The following is a 19,672-nucleotide window of genomic DNA, read 5'->3' as shown; positions in this document are numbered from 1 at the left end:
TCCATTTCTTTGTGTCTTCCTCAATTTCTTTCATGAGTATTTTATAGTTTTCTGAGTACAGATCCTTTGCCTCTGGTTAGATTTATTCCTAGGTATCTTATGGTTTTGGGTGCAATTGTAAATGGGATCGACTCCTTAATTTCTCTTTCTTCTGTCTTGTTGTTGGTGTATAGGAATGCCACTGATTTCTGTGCATTGATTTTATATCCTGCCACTTGACTGAATTCCTGTATGAGTTCTAGCAGTTTTGGGGTGGAGTCTTTTGGGTTTTCCACATAAAGTATCCTATCATCTGCAAAGAGTGAGAGTTTGACTTCTTCCTTGCCGATTTGGATGCCTTTGATTTCTTTTTGTTGTCTGATTGCTGTGGCTAGGACTTCTAATACTATGTTGAATAGCAGTGGTGATAGTGGACATCCCTGCTGCATTCCTGACCTTAGGGGGAAAGCTCTCAGTTTTTCCCCATTGAGAATAATATTCGCTGTCAGTTTTTCATAGATGGCTTTTATGATATTGAGGTATGTACCCTCTATGCCTATACTCTGAAGAGTTTTGATCAAGAAAGGATGCTGTACTTTGTCAAATGCTTTTTCTGCACCTATTGAGAGGATCATATGATTCTTGTTCTTTCTTTTGTTAATGTATTGTATCACGTTGATTGATTTGCGGATGTTGAACCAACCTTGCAGCCCAGGGATAAATCCCACTTGGTCGTGGTGAATAATCCTTTTAATGTACTGTTGGATCCTATTGGCTAGTATTTTGGTGAGAATTTTTGCATCCATGTTCATCAAGGATAATGGTCTGTAATTCTCCTTTTGATGGGGTCTTTGTCTGGTTTTGGGATCCAGGTAATGCTGGCCTCATAAAATGAGTTTGGAAGTTTTCCTTCCATTTCTATTTTTTGGAACAGTTTCTGAGGAATAGGTATTAATTCTTCTTGAAATGTTTGGTAGAATTCCCCTGGGAAGCCATCTGGCCCTGGGCTTTTGTTTTTTGGGAGATTTTTGATGACTGCTTCAATTTCCTTAGTGGTTATAGGTCTGTTCAGGTTTTCTATTTCTTCCTGGTTCAGTTTTGGTAGTTGATACATCTCTAGGAATGCCTCCATTTCTTCCAGGTTATCTAATTTGCTGGCATAGAGTTGCTCATAATATGTTCTTATAATTGTTTGTATTTCTTTGGTGTTGGTTGTGATCTCTCCTCTTTCATTCATGATTTTGTTGATTTGGGTCCATTCTCTTTTCTTTTTGATAAGTCTGGCCAGGGATTTATCCATCTTGTTAATTCTTTCAAAGAACCAACTCCTAGTTTCGTTGATCTGTTCTACTGTTCTTTTAGTTTCTATTTCATTGATTTCTGCTCTGATCTTTATTATTTCTCTTCTCCTGCTGGGTTTAGGCTTTATTTGCTGTTCTTTCTCCAGCCCTTTAGGTGTAGGGTTTGGTTGTGTACTCGAGACCTTTTTTGTTTCTTGAGAAAGGCTTGTATTGCTATATACTTGCCTCTTAGAACTGCCTTTGCTGCATCCCAAAGATTTTGAATAGTAGTGTTTTCATTTTCATTGGTTTCCATGTATTTTTTTAATTCTTCTTTAATTTCCTGGTTGACCCATTCATTCTTCAGTAGGATGCTCTTTAGCCTCCATGTATTTGAGTTCTTTCCAAGTTTCCTCTTGTGATTGAGTTCTAGTTTCAAAGCATTGTGGTCTGAAAATAGGCAGGGAAGGATCCCAATCTTTTGGTACTGGTTGAGACCTGATTTATGACCTAGGATGTGATCGATTCTGGAGAATGTTCCATGGGCACTAGAGAAGAATGTGTATTCCGTTGCTTTGGGATGGAATGTTCTGAATATGTCTGTGAAGTCCATTTGGTCCAGTGTGTCATTTAAAGTCTTTATTTCCTTGTTGATCTTTTGCTCAGACGATCTGTCCATTTCAGTGAGGGGGGTGTTAAAGTCCCCCACTATTATTGTATTGTTGTCGATGTGTTTCTTTGCTTTTGTTATTAACTGCCTTATATAATTGGCTGCTCCCAATTTAGGGGCATAGATATTTCCAGTTGTTAGATCTTCTAGGTGGATAGACCCTTTAAGTAGGATATAGTGTCCTTCCTCATCTCTTATTACAGTCTTTGGTTTAAAATCTAATTTGTCTGATATAAGGATTGCCACCCCAGCTTTCTTTTGGTGTCCATTAGCATGGTAAATGGTTTTCCACCCCCTCACTTTCAATCTGGGGGTGTCTGGGTCTAAAATGAGTCTCTTGCAGACAGCATATTGATGGGTCTTGTTTTTTAATCCAATCTGATAGCCTGTGTCTTTTATTGGGGCATTTAGCCCATTTACATTCAGGGTAACTATTGAAAGATAGGAATTTAGTGCCATTGTATTGCCTATAAGGTGACTGTTACTGTATATTGTCTGTGTTCCTTTCTGGTCTATGTTGCTTTTAGGCTCTCTCTTTGCTTAGAGGACCCCTTTCAAGATTTCTTGTAGGGCTGGTTTTGTGTTTGCAAATTCCTTTAGTTTTTGTTTGTCCTGGAAGCTTTTTATCTCTCCTTCAATTTTCAATGACTAGCTGGATATATTATTCTTGGCTGCATATTTTTCTCATTTAGTGCTCTGAATATATCCTGCCAGTCCTTTCTGGCCTGCCAGGTCTCTGTGGATAGGTCTATTGCCAATCTAATGTTTCTACCCTTGTAGGTTACATATCTCTTCTCCCGAGCTGCTTTCAGTATTTTCTCTTTGTCTCTGAGACTCGTAAGTTTTACTATTAGACGTCAGGGTATTGACCTATTTTTATTGATTTTGAGAGGGGTTCTCTGTGCTTCCTGGATTTTGATGCCTGTTTCCTTCCCCAAATTAGGGAAGTTCTCTGCTATAATTTGCTCCATTATACCTTCTGCCCCTCTCTCTCTTTCTTCTTCTTCTGGGATCCCAATTATTCTAATGTTGTTTCGTCTTATGGTATCGCTTATCTCTCGAATTCTGCCCTCGTGATCCAGTAGTTGTTTATCTCTCTTTTTCTCAGCTTCTTTATTTTCCATCATTTGGTCTTCTATCTCACTGATTCTCTCTTCTGCCTCATTTATCCTAGCAGTTAGCGCCCCCATATTTGATTGCACCTCATCAATAGCCTTTTTGAGTTGGACTTGGTTAGATTTTAGTTCTTTTACTTCTCCAGAAAGGGTTTCTCTAATAACTTCCATGCTTTTTTCAAGCCCAGCTAGTATCTTTAAAGTGATGATTCTGAACTCTAGATCTGACATCATACTAATGTCCGTATTGAGTAGGTCCCTGGCAGTCGGTATTACCTCTTGTTCTTTCTGTTGAGGTGATTTTTTCTGTCTTGTCATTTTGTCCAGAGGAGAATAGATTAATGAGAGAACAAAATGCTAGCAGGGTAACAACATCCCTAGAAAATATATTCTAAACAAATCAGAAAAGACCTGAAGCAGTGGGAAAAGAAAGGGAAAGAGAGAAAAAAGAAAAAGAAAAAAAAAAGAAAAAGAAAAAGATAAAGATAAAAACAAACAAAAACAGAACAGTACAAAACAAAACAAAAAACAGACTGCAATCAAATATGATCAGGCTCGTATATAGAGCAGTGCCACACACTAGATTTTGGGTGTATTTTGGTCTGTTAGAAGAAAGTACCTCCCAAAATTTTAAAGAAAGAAAAACTTATATATGTACAAAAATAAGGGTTGATATGATGAAGGGATGGAATATGACTGTAAAGATGGAAATTATAAAAAATTTTATAAAAGGAATTGATAAAAAGCTGTTTGAAAAAAGGAAGAAGAGGATTTAAAAAATAAAGAAAAAAAAAGGGAGAGAATGTGATCAGGCAGGGGATTAGGGAAAAACCATACACTAGAGATTTAGGGTATATTTTGATCTGTTAGAAGAAACTATCTCAAAATTTTAAAGAGAGAACAACTTATATATATATGCCAAAAATACAGGTAACTACTATGAAGGGATAGAATATGACTCTAAAAATGAAAAATAAAAATGTTTTTAAAAAAGGGATTGATAAGATGTTGGTTGAAAAAAGGAAAAAGAAAAATTCAAAAAAAAAAAGAAAAAAAGACAGTTAAAAAAAATTAACTTTGAAAGACTAAAGAATCATGGTAAAAAAGCCATGAATTCTATGTGCAGTATTCCCCTAGTGCTGGAGTTCTGCCGTTCTCATTGATCGGTAAACTTGGTCTTGGCTGGCTGTTCTCGCTGATCTTCTGGGGGAGGGGCCTGTTGCCGTGGTTCCCAAATATCTTTGCTGGAGGCGGAATTGCCCCGCTCTTGCCGGGTCCGGGCTAAGTAATCTGCTCTGGTTTGCTCTCCGGAGCTTTTGTTCCCTGTGAGCTTTCCGTACAGCTTTGGAGGCCGAGGGTGAAAATGGCGGCCTCCCAATCTCTGCCCCGGAGGAGCCGAGAACTCGGGCCCCGCTCCTCAGTGAGCCCCCAGAGAAAAGCCGTCAGTCACTCCCGTCTCCCCGGTCTCTGGCCGCACTCCGTGCTCACCCGGCCTGTGACCGCACGTTTCTATCTCCGGCACCCGACCCCAGGTGGAGTCTCCAAACCCAGCAGATCCCTGCGGTGCACTCCCATGTGGCTCCTCCCGGGGGAGGAAGGTGAGTCTCCCCGGATCTGCTGCTTGTTGGGTCCCTGCTGGAGGAGCAGGGCCCCGACTGTGCCGCGGATCACGGTTTGTGTCAACCCCGAGCTGAGAGCCCGCGCCTGGGCTCCGCCTCTGCAGCCAGCTTCCCTGCTCCGTTACCTGGGAGCTCTGCCGCACTCAGGCACCCCCGGTCTTTCTGTGACCCCGAGGGTCCTGAGACCACACTGTCCCACGAGGGTTACACCCCCCGCTTAGCCCCCGGAGTGACGTCCCTCAGCGGAGTCGACTTCTAAAAGTTCCGATTTTGTGCTCCGTGGCTCTATCACTTGCCAGAAAAGGCCAGCGGAGGCCCCTCCCCCGCCGTCTATCCTCCTGAATATCGCCTCGGATTCACTTCTCCGCACGTCCTACCTTCCCGAAAGTGGTCACTTTTCTGATGAGAGAGTTGTTGCTATTCTTTTCTTCGATCTCCTGTTGAGTTTGTAGGTGTTCAGAATGGTTTGATCCTTATCCAGCTGAATTCCTGAGACCAGACGAAATCCAGGTCTCCTACTCCTCTGCCATCTTGCTCCGCCCACCTGTATTCCTTTTTTTAAAATATTTTTTTAAAGATTTTATTTATTTATTTGAGGGAGAGCGAGTGAGTGAGTGAGAGAGTGCACACGAGTTGGGGAGGGGCAGAGGCAGAGGGCGAAGCAGGCTTCCTGAGGAGCAGGGAGCCCAATGCAGGACTCCATCCCAGGACCCTGGGACCATGACCTGAGCTAATGACAGACGCTTAACGGACTGAGCCACCCAGGCTCTCCTCCTCTCCTAGTCCTAACTAACGCCACACTGCACTTTCTCTGAAAGTCCACAACCGTCTCCTTCCACATCTCTGAGGAAATCTGAAGCACGGAAGCCTTGTGTCTTCTTCTTATCCCACATCTTTATCCCCTTATGCTGTTTTATTTTCCCCCAGGGTACTTACCGTCACTGGCCATAGTATATATTTATTTGTTCATTTTCTGTTTCTGCACGTGAACACATAACTGGAGAAGAGTCCAGTGTGTCTGTTTTGACCCTTGCTATATGCCCAGAGTTTAGCACAGCGCTAGGCCCATGGAAGGCACTCCATAAGTAGTTCTGATGGATCCATTTCCAGCTGCTGACATTACGCACTCCTTCGTTCACTGAACGTGACAAACCCACCTCACACTAACAAGCAAATCAGGTAATTTATTGGCTTCTGTGACTGAAAAGTGTAAAAGCGAAATTTAAATGTGTTTCTATAGCTACAGCAGGTTCTTTCCCTGAGTAAGCAGAATGACTCTGGCCAGCCACAGCTTATCAGCTTAGTGATTCCAACAGAAAAGCAAAGACTTTGCCGGTGGCTCTAGGGGGAAAGTTCCAGGGAGGATCCTGGCCAACCAGACTTGCCCACCTGTGGGAGTGGGGATGGGCTAGCATAGGGGCATTGGCCACTGGCAGAGAAGAAGGGTTCTAGAGGGTTCTGGCTTGTTCCTCCCTGCCCCTCTGTTCTGGCATTTGTAAAGCAAGAAGGGAGCTAATATGTGCAAAGGCACTATTTGGAAATTCTGTTTTCTGTGCATTGCTGGGTCCCTGCAGGGAGGCCCACATCTTGGTGGAGGAGGTAAGAGAACACTTGTCAGAAGGTATTTGATAAATGTGGAAAGACAAGTGTAGGAGGTTGTGGTATTTTGATGGATGGCAGCATATTCACATTGGTGTAAAAAATGTATTAAAAAGATATAAAACACCAACGTATCTTAATAATGGAAATAAATTAAGTTCAATTAAAATACTTGCTGTTGTTTTTCAAGCACAGGGCCAAATTACAGAAACCAAAGCTTCTTACAAGTCTCAGAAAAAGAACAACGAGTCTGTTAGAAAAACAATTTGCAAAACACTCATTAGTCCAAAAGCGTCCCTGAGAATTCTGCCTCCAGGCCTCTAATGGGCCATGAAACTTGAATTCAATAAAAAATGATTTAACAGTCAAGCGGGTGAACTGGGTAGACTTCTGTTTCCTTGCTCTCTCATTATGGAGTTTATTTTTTGGAGGCTGTTTGTGTAAATACTATTTGTTTTGCTGAAGTTCAAAGAAGCTTTGCGTGAAAATGGTATTTTGCTCCACTGAAGGAGCTGGTGTGGGCTGACCTCCTGTCTGTTTTTCCTGCTGCTCTTCTGGCCTGCTCCCTCCTCTGATGGTGTCACGGCCACCTCAGACCTAAGCGCTGTGATTGCACAGTGAGTCAGCTAGTCTGGGGAACTTTGAGAGCTTGTATATTAGATTCTTGCTTTCCAATCCATTAATTTTGTTGTTCGAGGCCTGTTGGGAGCCCTCTTGCTGCTTGTAAGAATAACATCACTGCTGATGCTTTAGGCGTCTGTTGCCCAGACAGCTGTTTTCCAGAAGCTTTGCCTCTGTGGGGTCACTGGTCATCGTGTGCGTGTGCCTCATGGTCACAGTTTCATGCAGGTGGGTCTTCTCCTCAAGGGGGGGGTGTGTCTTCACTGTACCTTTCTGGAAAGAGTACTCAGCCTTTCCTCTGAGATGGAGGAACATAGAAAATCCTTCCAAATTGTTTACAAATAATCAGAGGAATCTGTCCATGACACGGTGGTTGGTTTTTTCTTCTGAGGGGTTTACATCTCTGGCCATCAAGAAGTGCATCCAGGAACCTGGCCCTGGGCGGCAGCTTGCTGTCTGCTGGAGGGGTTTGAGATTCTTGGTGGAGAGCACTGTGCATGGTAGAGGTGGTCAGCAGCAGGCCAGTCAGAGTGGGAGGTGGACATGTGGTAGATATGGATGAGCAGGCTGGATGGGTCTTGTCTGCTCATCTTTTGTTTCACGGGTTTCGGGTGTTTGATCAACCTTGAGGCCTCATGGCCATCTAATTCAGTGAGGGGGACTCTTCTCCCCTTCCAGCTCTGATGCAGGTTTCTGCAGTGAGCTGGTGGCTCAGTGGGAGTTGGGGGCCCACATGATATGATAGAGAAAGTAAGGGCTTTGGAGCACAATCATCCTACTTACCAGCTGTGTGACATTTGAAAATTTACTCAACCTCTCTGATTCTCCATTTCCTCATTTTATTTTTTTTTTATTATTTATTTATTTATTTGAGAGAGAGAGAAACAGCATGAGAGGGGATAGGGTCAGAGGGAGAAGCAGGCTCCCCGCTGAGCCGGGAGCCCGATGTGGGACTCGATCCCAGGACTCCAGGATCGTGACCTGAGCCGAAGGCAGTCGCTTAACCAACTGAGCCACCCAGGCGCCCTCCATTTCCTCATTTTAAAATGGGGATGGGGTGCCTGGGTGTCTCAGTCGGTTGAGCGTCTGACTCTTGGTTTCGGCTCAGGTCATGATCTCAGGGTTGTGAGAACCAGCCCTGCGTCAGGGCTCCACACTGGGCCTGGAGTCTGCTTGCGATTCTCTCTCCCTCTCTCTGCTCTTCCCCTTTGCTTGTGCGTGTGCACAAACACACACTCTCTCTCTAAAAATAAATAAATAAATCTTAGAAAAAATAAAATGGGGATAAGAAGACCTACCTCTTTGATTCATTGTAAAGACTCAGTTAGGAAGGGTGGATTTGAGACTCAGACAAAGCTAAGAACCTTGAACCTGCTGGCCCCTGTGCCTCCTTTGTGGGTCTGAGGATGCTAGCTTCCCTTTGCATCAAGACCTGGAAGACTTTCTCCAGGGGGAGGCCCCATTCCCCTCAGGTGGCACGTCAACATCAACTTACTGCCCCCGAGGTGGCCTATACTGTGACAGGCAGGACAATGGCCACCAAGATGTGCACATCCTAATCTCTGTAATCTTTGAATATGTTCATTTATATGGCCAAAAAAACACACAACTCTTTGTAAATGGAATTAGTTAAGGACCTTGAGATGGAGAGATTCTCCCGGATTATCTGGGTGGGCCCAATGTAATCATCAGGGGCCTTGAAAGTGGGAGATAAGGTAGAAGAAAATCAGAGAGATGTGATTATGGAGGCATGGTCAGAGAAATGCAGTGCTGCTGGCTCTGAGGATGAAAGGGGGAGTCGTGAGCCAAGGAACACAGGCACAGTTTCTAGAAGCTGGAATAGGCAGGGAGATGCGTTTCCCCTAGAGTGTCAGGAAAGGGGTGCAGCCCTTCTGACACCTTGATTTTAGCACAGTGAGACATGTGTCAGCTTTCTGACCTAGTGAACTGTAAGGTAATGGAGCTGTTTTGTGTGAAGGCACTAAGTTAGTGACAATTTGTTGTGGCAGGTAGAGAAAACTAATACATACACCCATCACCAGTGTCAGATCTCAGCGTACTGTAGGGAACGGGCATCTGGATCTGGGCAAGGAGGAGATGCATTATACTCCAGAGTCCGTGCACAGTTTGGCTAATTTATATTGGTGGAAACCCAAGAATATGTGGAAATGGATTCTAAAGATTTTAGAAGAAGAAGGATGAAATCAAGCCATATCAAGAGGAATTTATTGATATAGGTTCACTTTTAGAGATTTTAGATTTAATGCATTGGCTTGTGCAGCTAGAAGTAGATCTAATAGTTTGCTTGATTGGTTGACTAAAATTATACATGGTGTAGCCTCCTTAAATGAGGTTGAGAAGCTAGAGCTTTCCTGGTATGATGTGGGGAAGGAATCCAGAGCTTAGGGAGATTGGGATGCTGAAGAGGCTTTGTCATGTGCTGTCTGCAGCTCCTTCCCCTTCTCCATCCTGTGAGGGAGCTCAGTGGACAACCCCTTCACTAAGGTCTTGAGAAGCACATTAGTAGCCTTAAAAAGCTTGGTGGTGGCTGGTCTCTGGAGGCCTGGGATGATGGTGGAAAGTGCTGCCATTTAGACAGGTACCCTGGTTTCAGTGGATTTTGGAATGGCGGGAGCCAAGTGGCAAGGCTCACCTGCCTGAGTCTGGGCAAGTGCATCTGTCATATGGACAGCAGAGATGAGCTGGTAACCAGAATATTCTGACCTGCAGTTATCTTTAGCGGTGAGGTTGTCCCTAGGAAAGCAGTAGATGGGCAGTTAACTGAAGTATTACTTGATCTATGTAATAAGGAAAAGTCTAGGTCTGTTGGTTAGAAACCTTACTTGAGTCACCATCACATGGAGTCATGGAGTTTTGCCCAATTTTCAGACCTAAGTTGACTCACAGACCCAGAACCCCTTGTTTGGAGGGGAGTCCGTGTGTCTTCAGGAAGGACCTCACAGCACTGCCACAAATACATCCTGTAAATCTTCCTCCAAGCCATCCCCGAAGGGCCCTGGGTCCCTTTACTAGAGTAACTGTTCAGATAAATGGAAAAGGGAGATACCCAGTCCTCTCAGGAATTACTCAGTGCTGGCTGTTATGAGTGCAAATTCTGGGGGAACTCAAAAAGCTGCGGTCCACCTGTCAGCTCATGGACCCACCTGTGGTTATCTCCCTACACTCTGAATGTTTGATCTGAATGGATATTATCAGCAATGACTAGAACTCCACACAAGCTTCAGGCCCATGGAACGAGGGCTATGATGGCAGAAAGGCTGAGTGGAATTCCCTGGAACATCCCCTTCTTACCTGGATAGAAACCCAAAGCAGTGTTCTACCCTAGGGGAGCTGCTGGCCTCATGGACCAGATACCAAGAGAAGTGCAACATGGCTGTATGTCCACATGAGGATATCCTTTAGATGCCTTTTGGCTGGACTGGATCTGTCAAGCACAGGTGCTCAAGAAAAGATGAGAGCTGAGTGTGAAGAGGGTAGGGTTGGACCCGGCAGTCCTGTGTTTGAATTCCAACTCTACCACTTAATGACAGTGTGACTTGTGATGCGGTACCAGGTAGACCAAGAATCAGTCTTCACTGGAAAAGCAGAGAGCCTGCTAGGTAAGAGATTTCTGGAATCAGACTGGACTCCTCTACTTACTTGGTAGCTGTGTGAACTTGGGCAAGTTACTTAATCCCTCTGTGCCAGAGTTTCTATCTCTCTAAAGAGCTGTTAAAATCTCTACTCACTGGCTTCTTATGAGAGTTAAGTGATATAATGGATACAAAGTGCTTGGTGCATAACAAGCACTCCAAATGAAGTGATATCATCATTGTATTAGTTATTTAGAAGAAGGAGCGGTTTGGCAAGTGACAGCTAAAGCAGATGTGAATGAACAGAAAGCAGTGAGGCAGTTGCATATGAAGCCTGGCCAATTAGGCTTTACTCCCTAAACAAACCAACAAACAAATCAACAGCAAAAATGCCCATCCTACTGATTGAAATTGTTGTTATGCCAATCCATTCTTGCATGGCGTGGGGTGATGGGGCACAGGGGTTAGGGGTGGCTGGGGCGGAGGGTGGATGCTGAGAGGGGGATTTATCCCAGTGGGGTCTGAGGAGGCCCCACAGGTCTCTAAACAGGGCAGGGACCAGCGGGAAATCCTGCGGCTCCAGGGTCTCTGTTGGATTAAATTGCATTTCATGGCCATCTCAGCGTCTTCCCTCAGACACAGCCCACTGCTGGGCTGATGTGCTCATTTGCACACCTGTACTGATCCTGAGGTTCACTACCATGTTTATACACAAAGAGTGGGGATTCTATAGGCCCTGTTTGAAGTAGCATCGACTCCGCCCACAGTGGGTGCCAAGTACTGCGTGAGCGACCTCACCCATTGCTGGTTTCTCACAAAGCAGAGCTACTCAGGGGCACCTGGGTGGGGCAGTTGGTTAAAGTGTCCAACTCTTGGTTTCCGCTCAGGTCATGATCTCAGGGTCGTGAGATTGAGCCCTGCATCAGGCTCCGCGCTCAGCATGGAGCCTGCTTGGGAGTCTCTTTCCCTCTCCCTCTGCCCCTGCTTGCTCTCTCTCTCTTTCCAATAAATAAATAAATCTTTAAAAACAAAGCAAAGTGGAGCTACTCATTTCATTGGAAAGAGAGAAAGCTAATGACAGCAATGGCCGACATGTACTGAGTGCTGCTACGGGCCAAACACTGGGTTAAGGATTGTGCATGTATTAAGTTGCTTCATCGCTACAGTGAGCCTATGAAAGTGGCATTGTCTTTATTCCCATTTCATAGAGGAGAAAGCTGAGGCACAGAGAGGTTACATAGATGGGTCAAGTAAGTGCTCTGGCCGGGACTTTCAGCAGAGGACGGTGTGATTCTAAAGCCTGTGCTTTGCCACAGTCCCTGGATTTTCCCCAATGGTGAAGAGTCAGATGAGTTCTGCCCGTGCTGAGAAGTGGGGCTGGGCTATGTTGGGGAGGTGGGGAGGTGGAAAGGTGTGATGACAGGTGGGCCTGTTGTCTTTCAAAAGAAGGGAGTGGAGGGAATTTGTATCCTCCCTGACAGTCCAGTTTATTTTAAACAAAGGAACAAAAAAACCAGTTGGAACCTGCCGCATGCGGCCTTCGCCAGATGCTCGTGGCCACGGTCCTGGTCCTCCGAGTCTCCCAGATGGACATCCAGGGGCATTTGATGCTTCAGGCCTTCCCTACTACCATTCTGTGCCTCATGGAGCAAGGCACTGCTGTTGGCGGCTGGCTGGGCAGCTAGAATGTGCCAGACACTGTGCTCACCACCAGCTTATGCGAGCTAGCTTCCTTCATCCCCTGCACCGACTTCAAAATTGCTCTTCTTATCCCGGTTTATCGATGAAGATACTGCAACGTATGTGAATTGGCTGAGCTCTCTTAGCTGGTAGGGGGACGCTTATTTCCAGGCCTTTGGACTTTTAACACAAGTGCCCTTTCCACTGTCCGTTGCTGGCCTCTGTGTGGAATAATTTGAGGGCCTCTTTCAAAATACTCTCTGTCTCCAACTGACCCTGAAGTTCTCCCATGAGAGCTGACAGGGGCACGTTGGGGTGACATGGGGTGACTGCTCTGTGGGCAGAGACTGCCTGTCTTACTCACTGTTTAATTCGCAGCCCAGTGCTGGGCACAGAGAAAGCTCCCGGGAATGCTTGACTAGAGAGGAAACATCACCCCTTCTCATATCTTTTTACCCAGGAAGAGAGAAAGCAAGATATGTGTGCCCCTTAAAGTGGGTGGGTTAGAAGGTGCAGGCGAGCTGAGGGTGTGGAGAATGCAGGAAGACAGTGACGTGGCAAAGGAAGGTGTTATGTCTGGTAATTAATTATGAAATAATTCCATGGTGGCCCAGTCCCCACACTGCATTCCCGAGTCCAAACCCCTTCTGTGCCCCTGGGGCCCCATGATTGAATCCAGAATGCGCTGTCTTGTTTTTTCAGAGGAACACTAAAGTTGCCGACCCATGGATGGTGACCACACACCACCTGTCACGACGCCACCTTCGAGAACATCCTGCCTTCCCCTCCAACCTGTGCCCAACTCATTCTGTTACAATTTCAGTTTACAAAGCTCATTTTTTTCACTGTCAGCCTGAAAGAGTCAAATACAGTCTCTGTCTGAGTGCATTTTTTAACTGGCCCTGGTGTTAGCTTATTTATTCTCTTCCTTAACACACAAATGGCTTCTAAAAAGAGGAGTTTAATTTTGCAGCCCACTGGTCCATCATGTGCACCAGGCACTCTGGTGGTTACATCATGCTGTCTCTCGTCAATGCTGTCCCTGTCAGGAGTCCAGGGCTGCTGTTTGGTATCTGGGAGTGGGGACGGACTTTGTGAGGAGAGACCCCAGGAGAGGCAGGATTTAGCCCTGACTCTGCTGGCGGCCATTTCGACACTGGGCCTTTGTTTTTCTTATTTGTGAAATGAGAGAATTTGATGGGGTAGTGTCTAAGATTTCTTCCCTTTCCGATCGACTTCCACATCATTTTCCCCATGTCAGGGACTCTGCTAAGGCATGACGATGATGAAGCAAACACAGGTCTGTTCCCCAAAGTTATAGGTCAGGGATATACATAAATATTGTAAAAGTAACTGTATAATCAATATAACCAGGTAGGTGCTGTCCCAGAATAAGGTGTGCTTCGAGGATACACTTAAAGGAAAGATTCGTTCTGTCTGGTAGGACTGTCTGTGGGATGGAGTGGGGGGCGGGGGGGAGCAGGCGAGGGAAGGTGGGGAAGGCTGCAGGGAGGTGAGGATGAGTGGGCTGGACCTGTATGTGTGGGTGAGCAGTTCCCCGGCAGTGGGGTTGGGGAAGAGGGCAAGAAGTACCAGGAAGAACATGGGCCTGTGGCAGGCAGCTAAGTTCCTCCTGCCAAATAGCTAAGTATCCTATCAAGTTGAAGCTCTGTGATTTAGGGAAAGTTGAAGATTTGATAAGAATTCATAGAAAAAGGAAGGCTTTAGACAACAGCAAATGCCCTTCTCTTATTAGAAAATGTGCTACTTTAGGATCATGCTAGGGCCTATCCCAGGGGTTTTGTTAAAAAAGGGCAGGTAGGAAGGGGAACCCTCCTACGCTGTTGGTGGGAATGCAAGCTGGTGCAACCACTCTGGAAAACAGTATGGAGGTTCCTCAAAAAGTTGAAAATAGAACTACCCTACGACCCAGCAATTGCACTACTGGGTATTTACCCCAAAGATACAAATGTAGTGATCTGAACGGGTACTGCACCCCAATGTTTATAGCAGTAATGTCCACAATAGCCAAACTATGGAAAGAGCCAAGATATCCATCAACAGATGAATGGATAAAGAAGATGTGGTATATATACACAATGGAATATTATACAGCCATCAAAAGGAATGAGATCTTGCCATTTGCAACAACGTGGATGGAACTGGAGGGTGTTATGCTGAGCGAAATAAGTCAATCAGAGAAAGACATGTATCATATGACCTCACTGATATGAGGAATTCCTAATCTCAGGAAACAAACTGAGGGTTGCTGGAGTGGTGGGGGGGGTGGGAGGGTTGGGGTGGCTGGGTGATAGACATTGGCGAGGGTATGTGCTATGGTGAGCGCTGTGAATTGTGTAAGACTGATGAATCACAGGTCTGTACCTCTGAAACAAATAATACCTTATATGTTAAAAAAAAAAAGAAGATAGTAGGAAGGGAAAAATGGGGGCGGAAATCGGAGGGGGAGATGAACCATAAGAGACTATGGACTCTGAGAAACAAATTGAGGGTTCTAGAGGGGAAGGGGGTGGGGGGATGGGTTAGCCTGGTGATGGGTATTAAAGAGGGCACATACTGCATGGAGCACTGGGTGTTATATGCAAACAATGAATCATGGAACACTACATCAAAAACTAATGATGTAATGTATGGTGACTAACATAACATAATAAAATAAAAAAAAGAAAAGAAAAAAAGAAAAATGGTAGAAAAATATAAAAAAAAAAAGGGCAGGTAAGAAATATTTTCGGCTTTACAGGCCCTGTGGTCTCTGTTGGGACTGCTCAGCTCTGCTGCTGGAGTGCTAAAGGAGTCATGGACAATATGTACATGATTGCACATGGTTGTATTCCGATAAAACTTTATTTACAGAAACAGGTGGTGGGCTGCATTGGCCTGCGGGCGGTAGCTTGCTGATCCCTGTAGTATATACCAACAGGTAGAACTGAGATATAATCTTTAAAATTCAAGATGTCTATTATTGGTGCTATTTTATGACAATTTTTTTTTATTTTTAAGATTTTATTTATTTGACAGAGAGAGACACAGCGAGAGAGGGAACACAAGCAGGGGGAGTGGAGAGGGAGAAGCAGGCTTCCTGCTGAGCAGGGAGCCCGATGCGGGGTTCGATCCCAGGATCCTGGGATCATGACCTGAGCTGAAGGCAGACGCTTAATGACTGAGCCACCCAGGTGTCTCTGCAATTTTTTTTTCTTTTAAAGATTCCATCTATTTATTTGAGAGAGAGCGAGCAAGAGCAGGAGGGAGGAGCAGAGGGAGAGGGAGAAGCAGATTCCCTACTGAGCAGGGAGGCTGACGTGGTGCTTGATTCCAGGACCTAGGACCATGACCTGAACGAAAGGCAGACATCCAACCAACTGAGCGACCCAGGTGCCCCTATGAGAATTTTTTTGAAAACTGCACATGGCATGTGTGGTCTTTTTTAAACTGTGTGGTGGGTCTTCAGTGGACAGTTGGTGGTATCTGCATACAACTTGGGCAAAGAGGAAGCTGTCTTGGGGGCCATGAGCACCCTGCTCCCACCAGGCCCTGAACACTGCATGATTATGCAATCGAAAAGACTTCCTGACTTTCCTTGGAGCCCCTTCCTTCATTCCTCCTCCTCCTGCAGTCCCTCTACCTTCCCCATGCCCATACCTACATGGCACTTCTGCCACCTCCCTGCAGAGGCTCACTCTCTCCCAGGTCCCCAAATACCAACTTTGACTGAGTCCCTACTTCACGCCGAGCATTGCAATAGGGATTCCATGATAAATAAGGCTAGGACTTGGCCTTTCCTTCCTCACATCCTCGGGTTTGTTGTCTTCTTCCTAAGGTGTGGTAGAAAAACTGTAGGATCCAAAGGCCGACTTGGACACTAATTGGTCATCAATGAATCACTTCTTTCTGGGTCTCTCATCTGAAGAAGCTGGCCTTAGGAATATCCTGGTTAACATCAGCTCTTGCATACTGTGGCTAATTATGGACATAAGACTTGGATGGATTGTTTCCATTTATCCTGGTAGGAGAAAATGGTTGACGACTCAGAGCTTCAACCACAGATGTATTTGTGTAAGTGGGTCTGTGGGGCCTCAGACCCCAGTTTATGGCCACCTGTCCACTCCATGCCCAGATAGCGAGAACCTTCCTTTTTGGGCCCTCAGTTCCTTGGATTCAGGATTCTGTCTTGGATGGTAGTTCAGAGAGGAGCCTGTAGGACACTGTCCTGGTGGCCTGCATTGGTGTGTCTGCCTGTCTGTCTCTCCCCTGGACCTGAGCTCCTCTGGCAGCGATGGGATCCAGTTTATCCACGTCATTTCCGGCAGTTCACACAGTGTCCGGCACATAGTTGGTGATCAGTAAAGGCTTGTTGAAAGCTTCATGACAATTTTTGATATTTGTGTGGGAGACTTGGAGGCTACCCCAAAGAAAACAAGCCTACTTTTGACAGGAGAATTATTTACCGGGGGAGCCACGAACATTTATGAGCACTTTGTGCTGGGGCTTGGCACTCATTTAGTTCTTATAATGGTACATATAATTTCTATTTTACAAATGAGTAACTATATCAAATCAATATGCCAAGCCAATATCTTTTTGTTGATAAAATATATTGATTGTATGAGCCAGGTACCACACTATTCTGTACATTCATGTTTATACGTAATTCTAACTATAACACTGGGCAGTTTATATTGTTACCTCCATTTCAGAGATGAGTAAACTGAGTCCTTGCCTAAGGTCCCTGCGGTAGTAAGTGGCACTGTCTGACTCCAATGCTTCTACTTTGATGTGTCAAATTCGACTTGGAGCTTCCTGGAAATCAGGGTGAAAAACTTGATGGGTTTCAGAGATTTTTGTTATGAGGATCTGTCCTAGAAGGATCTGTCTTTATGATAAAAAGCTATATGAATAACAGAAACATCCTCAACAACACTTTTACAATCTAACAAGGAACAAATTTGGGTATGGTATTTCTATAAAGACTCTTGATTAATGTTCCCAAATTTCATTTTTTAAAGGAGTGATACTCCACCCTGGTTGCACATTTAGAACCCCCTTTATATATATAGAAAAACAATGCCCAGGCTGATCCTAGGCCAAGTAAATGAGATCTCTGGGGTCTTAACATGGATATATTTTTAAAAGACAATTAAGAACCTTTGTAGCAAGCATAGCTGGGTGGGGAGGATTCGCATGCTTCTTCACATATACAGTTCAGGAATATAATTCCTGGCAGTCTAACTTGTTATAAAGGCCACACTCTGGATGCTTTGAAGAGGGAGAGGAGAACATGACCCCTAGGCCTTCTTCCTCAAGTGTGATTTATCTTAGAAACACTTTTGATAGAACCTGGATGGGAGAGAATGCCAAGTAGCACTTGCTCCTGGAGCTGTGGGTGTGAGTGCCCTGGGTGTCTGATTGAAAGTCAAGTGTACAGTTGGTTGCTATCTTTCTTTTCAGTGACCTCTGTGATCTTTGCCCTCAGCAGCTGCACACACAAGTGGTGACCATGGTTAGAACAGCATCTTCAGAGAAGAGCGATGACCAGGGACAATAGAGGAACAAAAGCTAGGGACCCATTAATTTATTGCATTTGCGGAGTGTTTGAAATTTTCAAATCTTTTCCATGTTGTCTATCTTATTTAACTCTGATAATATTATTTTTCTTTTTTTTAGAGATAGAGTATGTGTGTGTGTGTGCATGCACACACATGCCAGGGGGAGAGGGAGAGAGACACTCTTAAGCAGGCTGTGTGCCCAGTATGGAGCCTGATGTGGGGTTTGATCTCACAACCCTGAGATCATGACCTGAACCAAAATAGAGTTGGATGCTCACCTGACTGAGCCACTCAGGTGCCCCTCTGATAACATTCTCTTTAGCTTCCTGCAGAAGGCTCCTCATGGTAGGGCCCTGGGTTACTTCTCTAGCCACTTCTCCTGCCTCCTTCCCCAAGCACCTGTGCCCCCACCATTCAGAGCCATTGGTGGTCTTTCCTACCTGCACACGATTACTTGGACTGACTTCTCTCTCTCTGAATCTTTTCACCTATGTCCACTCAGTAAGTCCCCACCATCCTTCAGGATCACGTGGACTGATTCCTTCTCCATCGGACCTTCCTCACGGTCCCTCACAACTCACTGGCTGTGATTCATCAAGGTCATCCTCTCTACTAGACTGTGAGAACTTCAAGGGCAAGTCGCTGGTTCAGTTCATTGTTTGCTTGTCTAGTGCTGTTCCAGTGTCTGGAAAATAGTATGTGTTTGATTAACATTTGTTGAGTTAGTGAAAGAGATTTTGGAAGAGCAGGAAAAGAGTAAGCAATTTGCCAGGTTGTGAGTCACTGGCTGTTTCTCCCAATGCGATCCTTTTAAATGGATTTGTTCCATCCACACAGGGCAAAGCCCAGGGTCATGAATAAAAGATGCTGAGAAAAATGGGAATGATGTGGTCTCTGGAAGGGAGGAGGGTGACGGGGGTGGGGTGGGAGAAGGCAGGCCTGGGAGTGGGAGGGAGCCTTGTTTTTCACTGAGTGCCCTTTTGACATTTTTTTCTTTTTCTTTTACTGAAGTATAATTAATATACAGTGTTATATTAGCTTCAGGTATACAGTATAATGATTCTGCAACCTCTCCTCAGTGCTCATCATGATCAGGGTGCTCTTAACCCCCTTCGCCTAATCCACCCATTCACCCCACTCCCACCTCTCCTCTGGCAACCACCAGTTTGTTCTCCATGTTTAAGAGTATATTTTTGTTGTTGTTGTTGTTTGTCTCTTTCTTTCTTAAATTCCACATATGAGTGAAACCATATGGTATTTGTCTTTCTCTGACTGACTGACTTCAGTTAGCGTAATAACCTCTAGTTCCGTCCATGTTGTTGCAAATGACAAAATCTCATCCGTTTCTATTGCTGAATAATATTCCATTGTATACACATATACCACATCTTCTTTATCCACTCATCAATCGATGGGCACTTGAGTAGCTTCCATAATTTGGCTATTGTACGTAATGTTGCAATAAACATTGGGGTGCATATCCCTTTTCAAATTAATGTTTTCATGTTCTTCGGGTAAATAACCAGTAATGAAATTACTGGATCATATGGTGATTCTATTTTCGATTTTTTTTTAAAGAGATACACATTTTCTTTTCTTTTTTTTTTTAAAGATTTTATTTATTTGACAGAGAGAGAGACAGCGAGAGAGAGAGCACAAGCAGGGGGAGTGGGAGAGGGATAAGCAGGCTTCCCGCAGAGCAGGGAGCCCGATGCAGGACTCGATCCCAGGACCCTGGGATCATGACCTGAGCCGAAGGCAGAAACTTAATGGCTGAGCCACCCAGGCGCCCCATCTCTTTTCAATTTTTGAGGAAGCTCCATACTTTTTCCACAGTGGCTGCACCAGTTCGCATTCCCACCAATAGTGCATGAGTGTTCCTGTTACTCCCCATCTTCACCAACACTTGTTATTTCTTGTGTTTTTGATTTTAGCTATTCTGACTGGTGTGA

This window comes from Neomonachus schauinslandi, chromosome 3 (genome assembly GCF_002201575.2).
Source record: "Neomonachus schauinslandi chromosome 3, ASM220157v2, whole genome shotgun sequence".
Classification (NCBI taxonomy): domain Eukaryota; kingdom Metazoa; phylum Chordata; class Mammalia; order Carnivora; family Phocidae; genus Neomonachus; species Neomonachus schauinslandi.
This window is presented reverse-complemented; position numbering follows the sequence as displayed.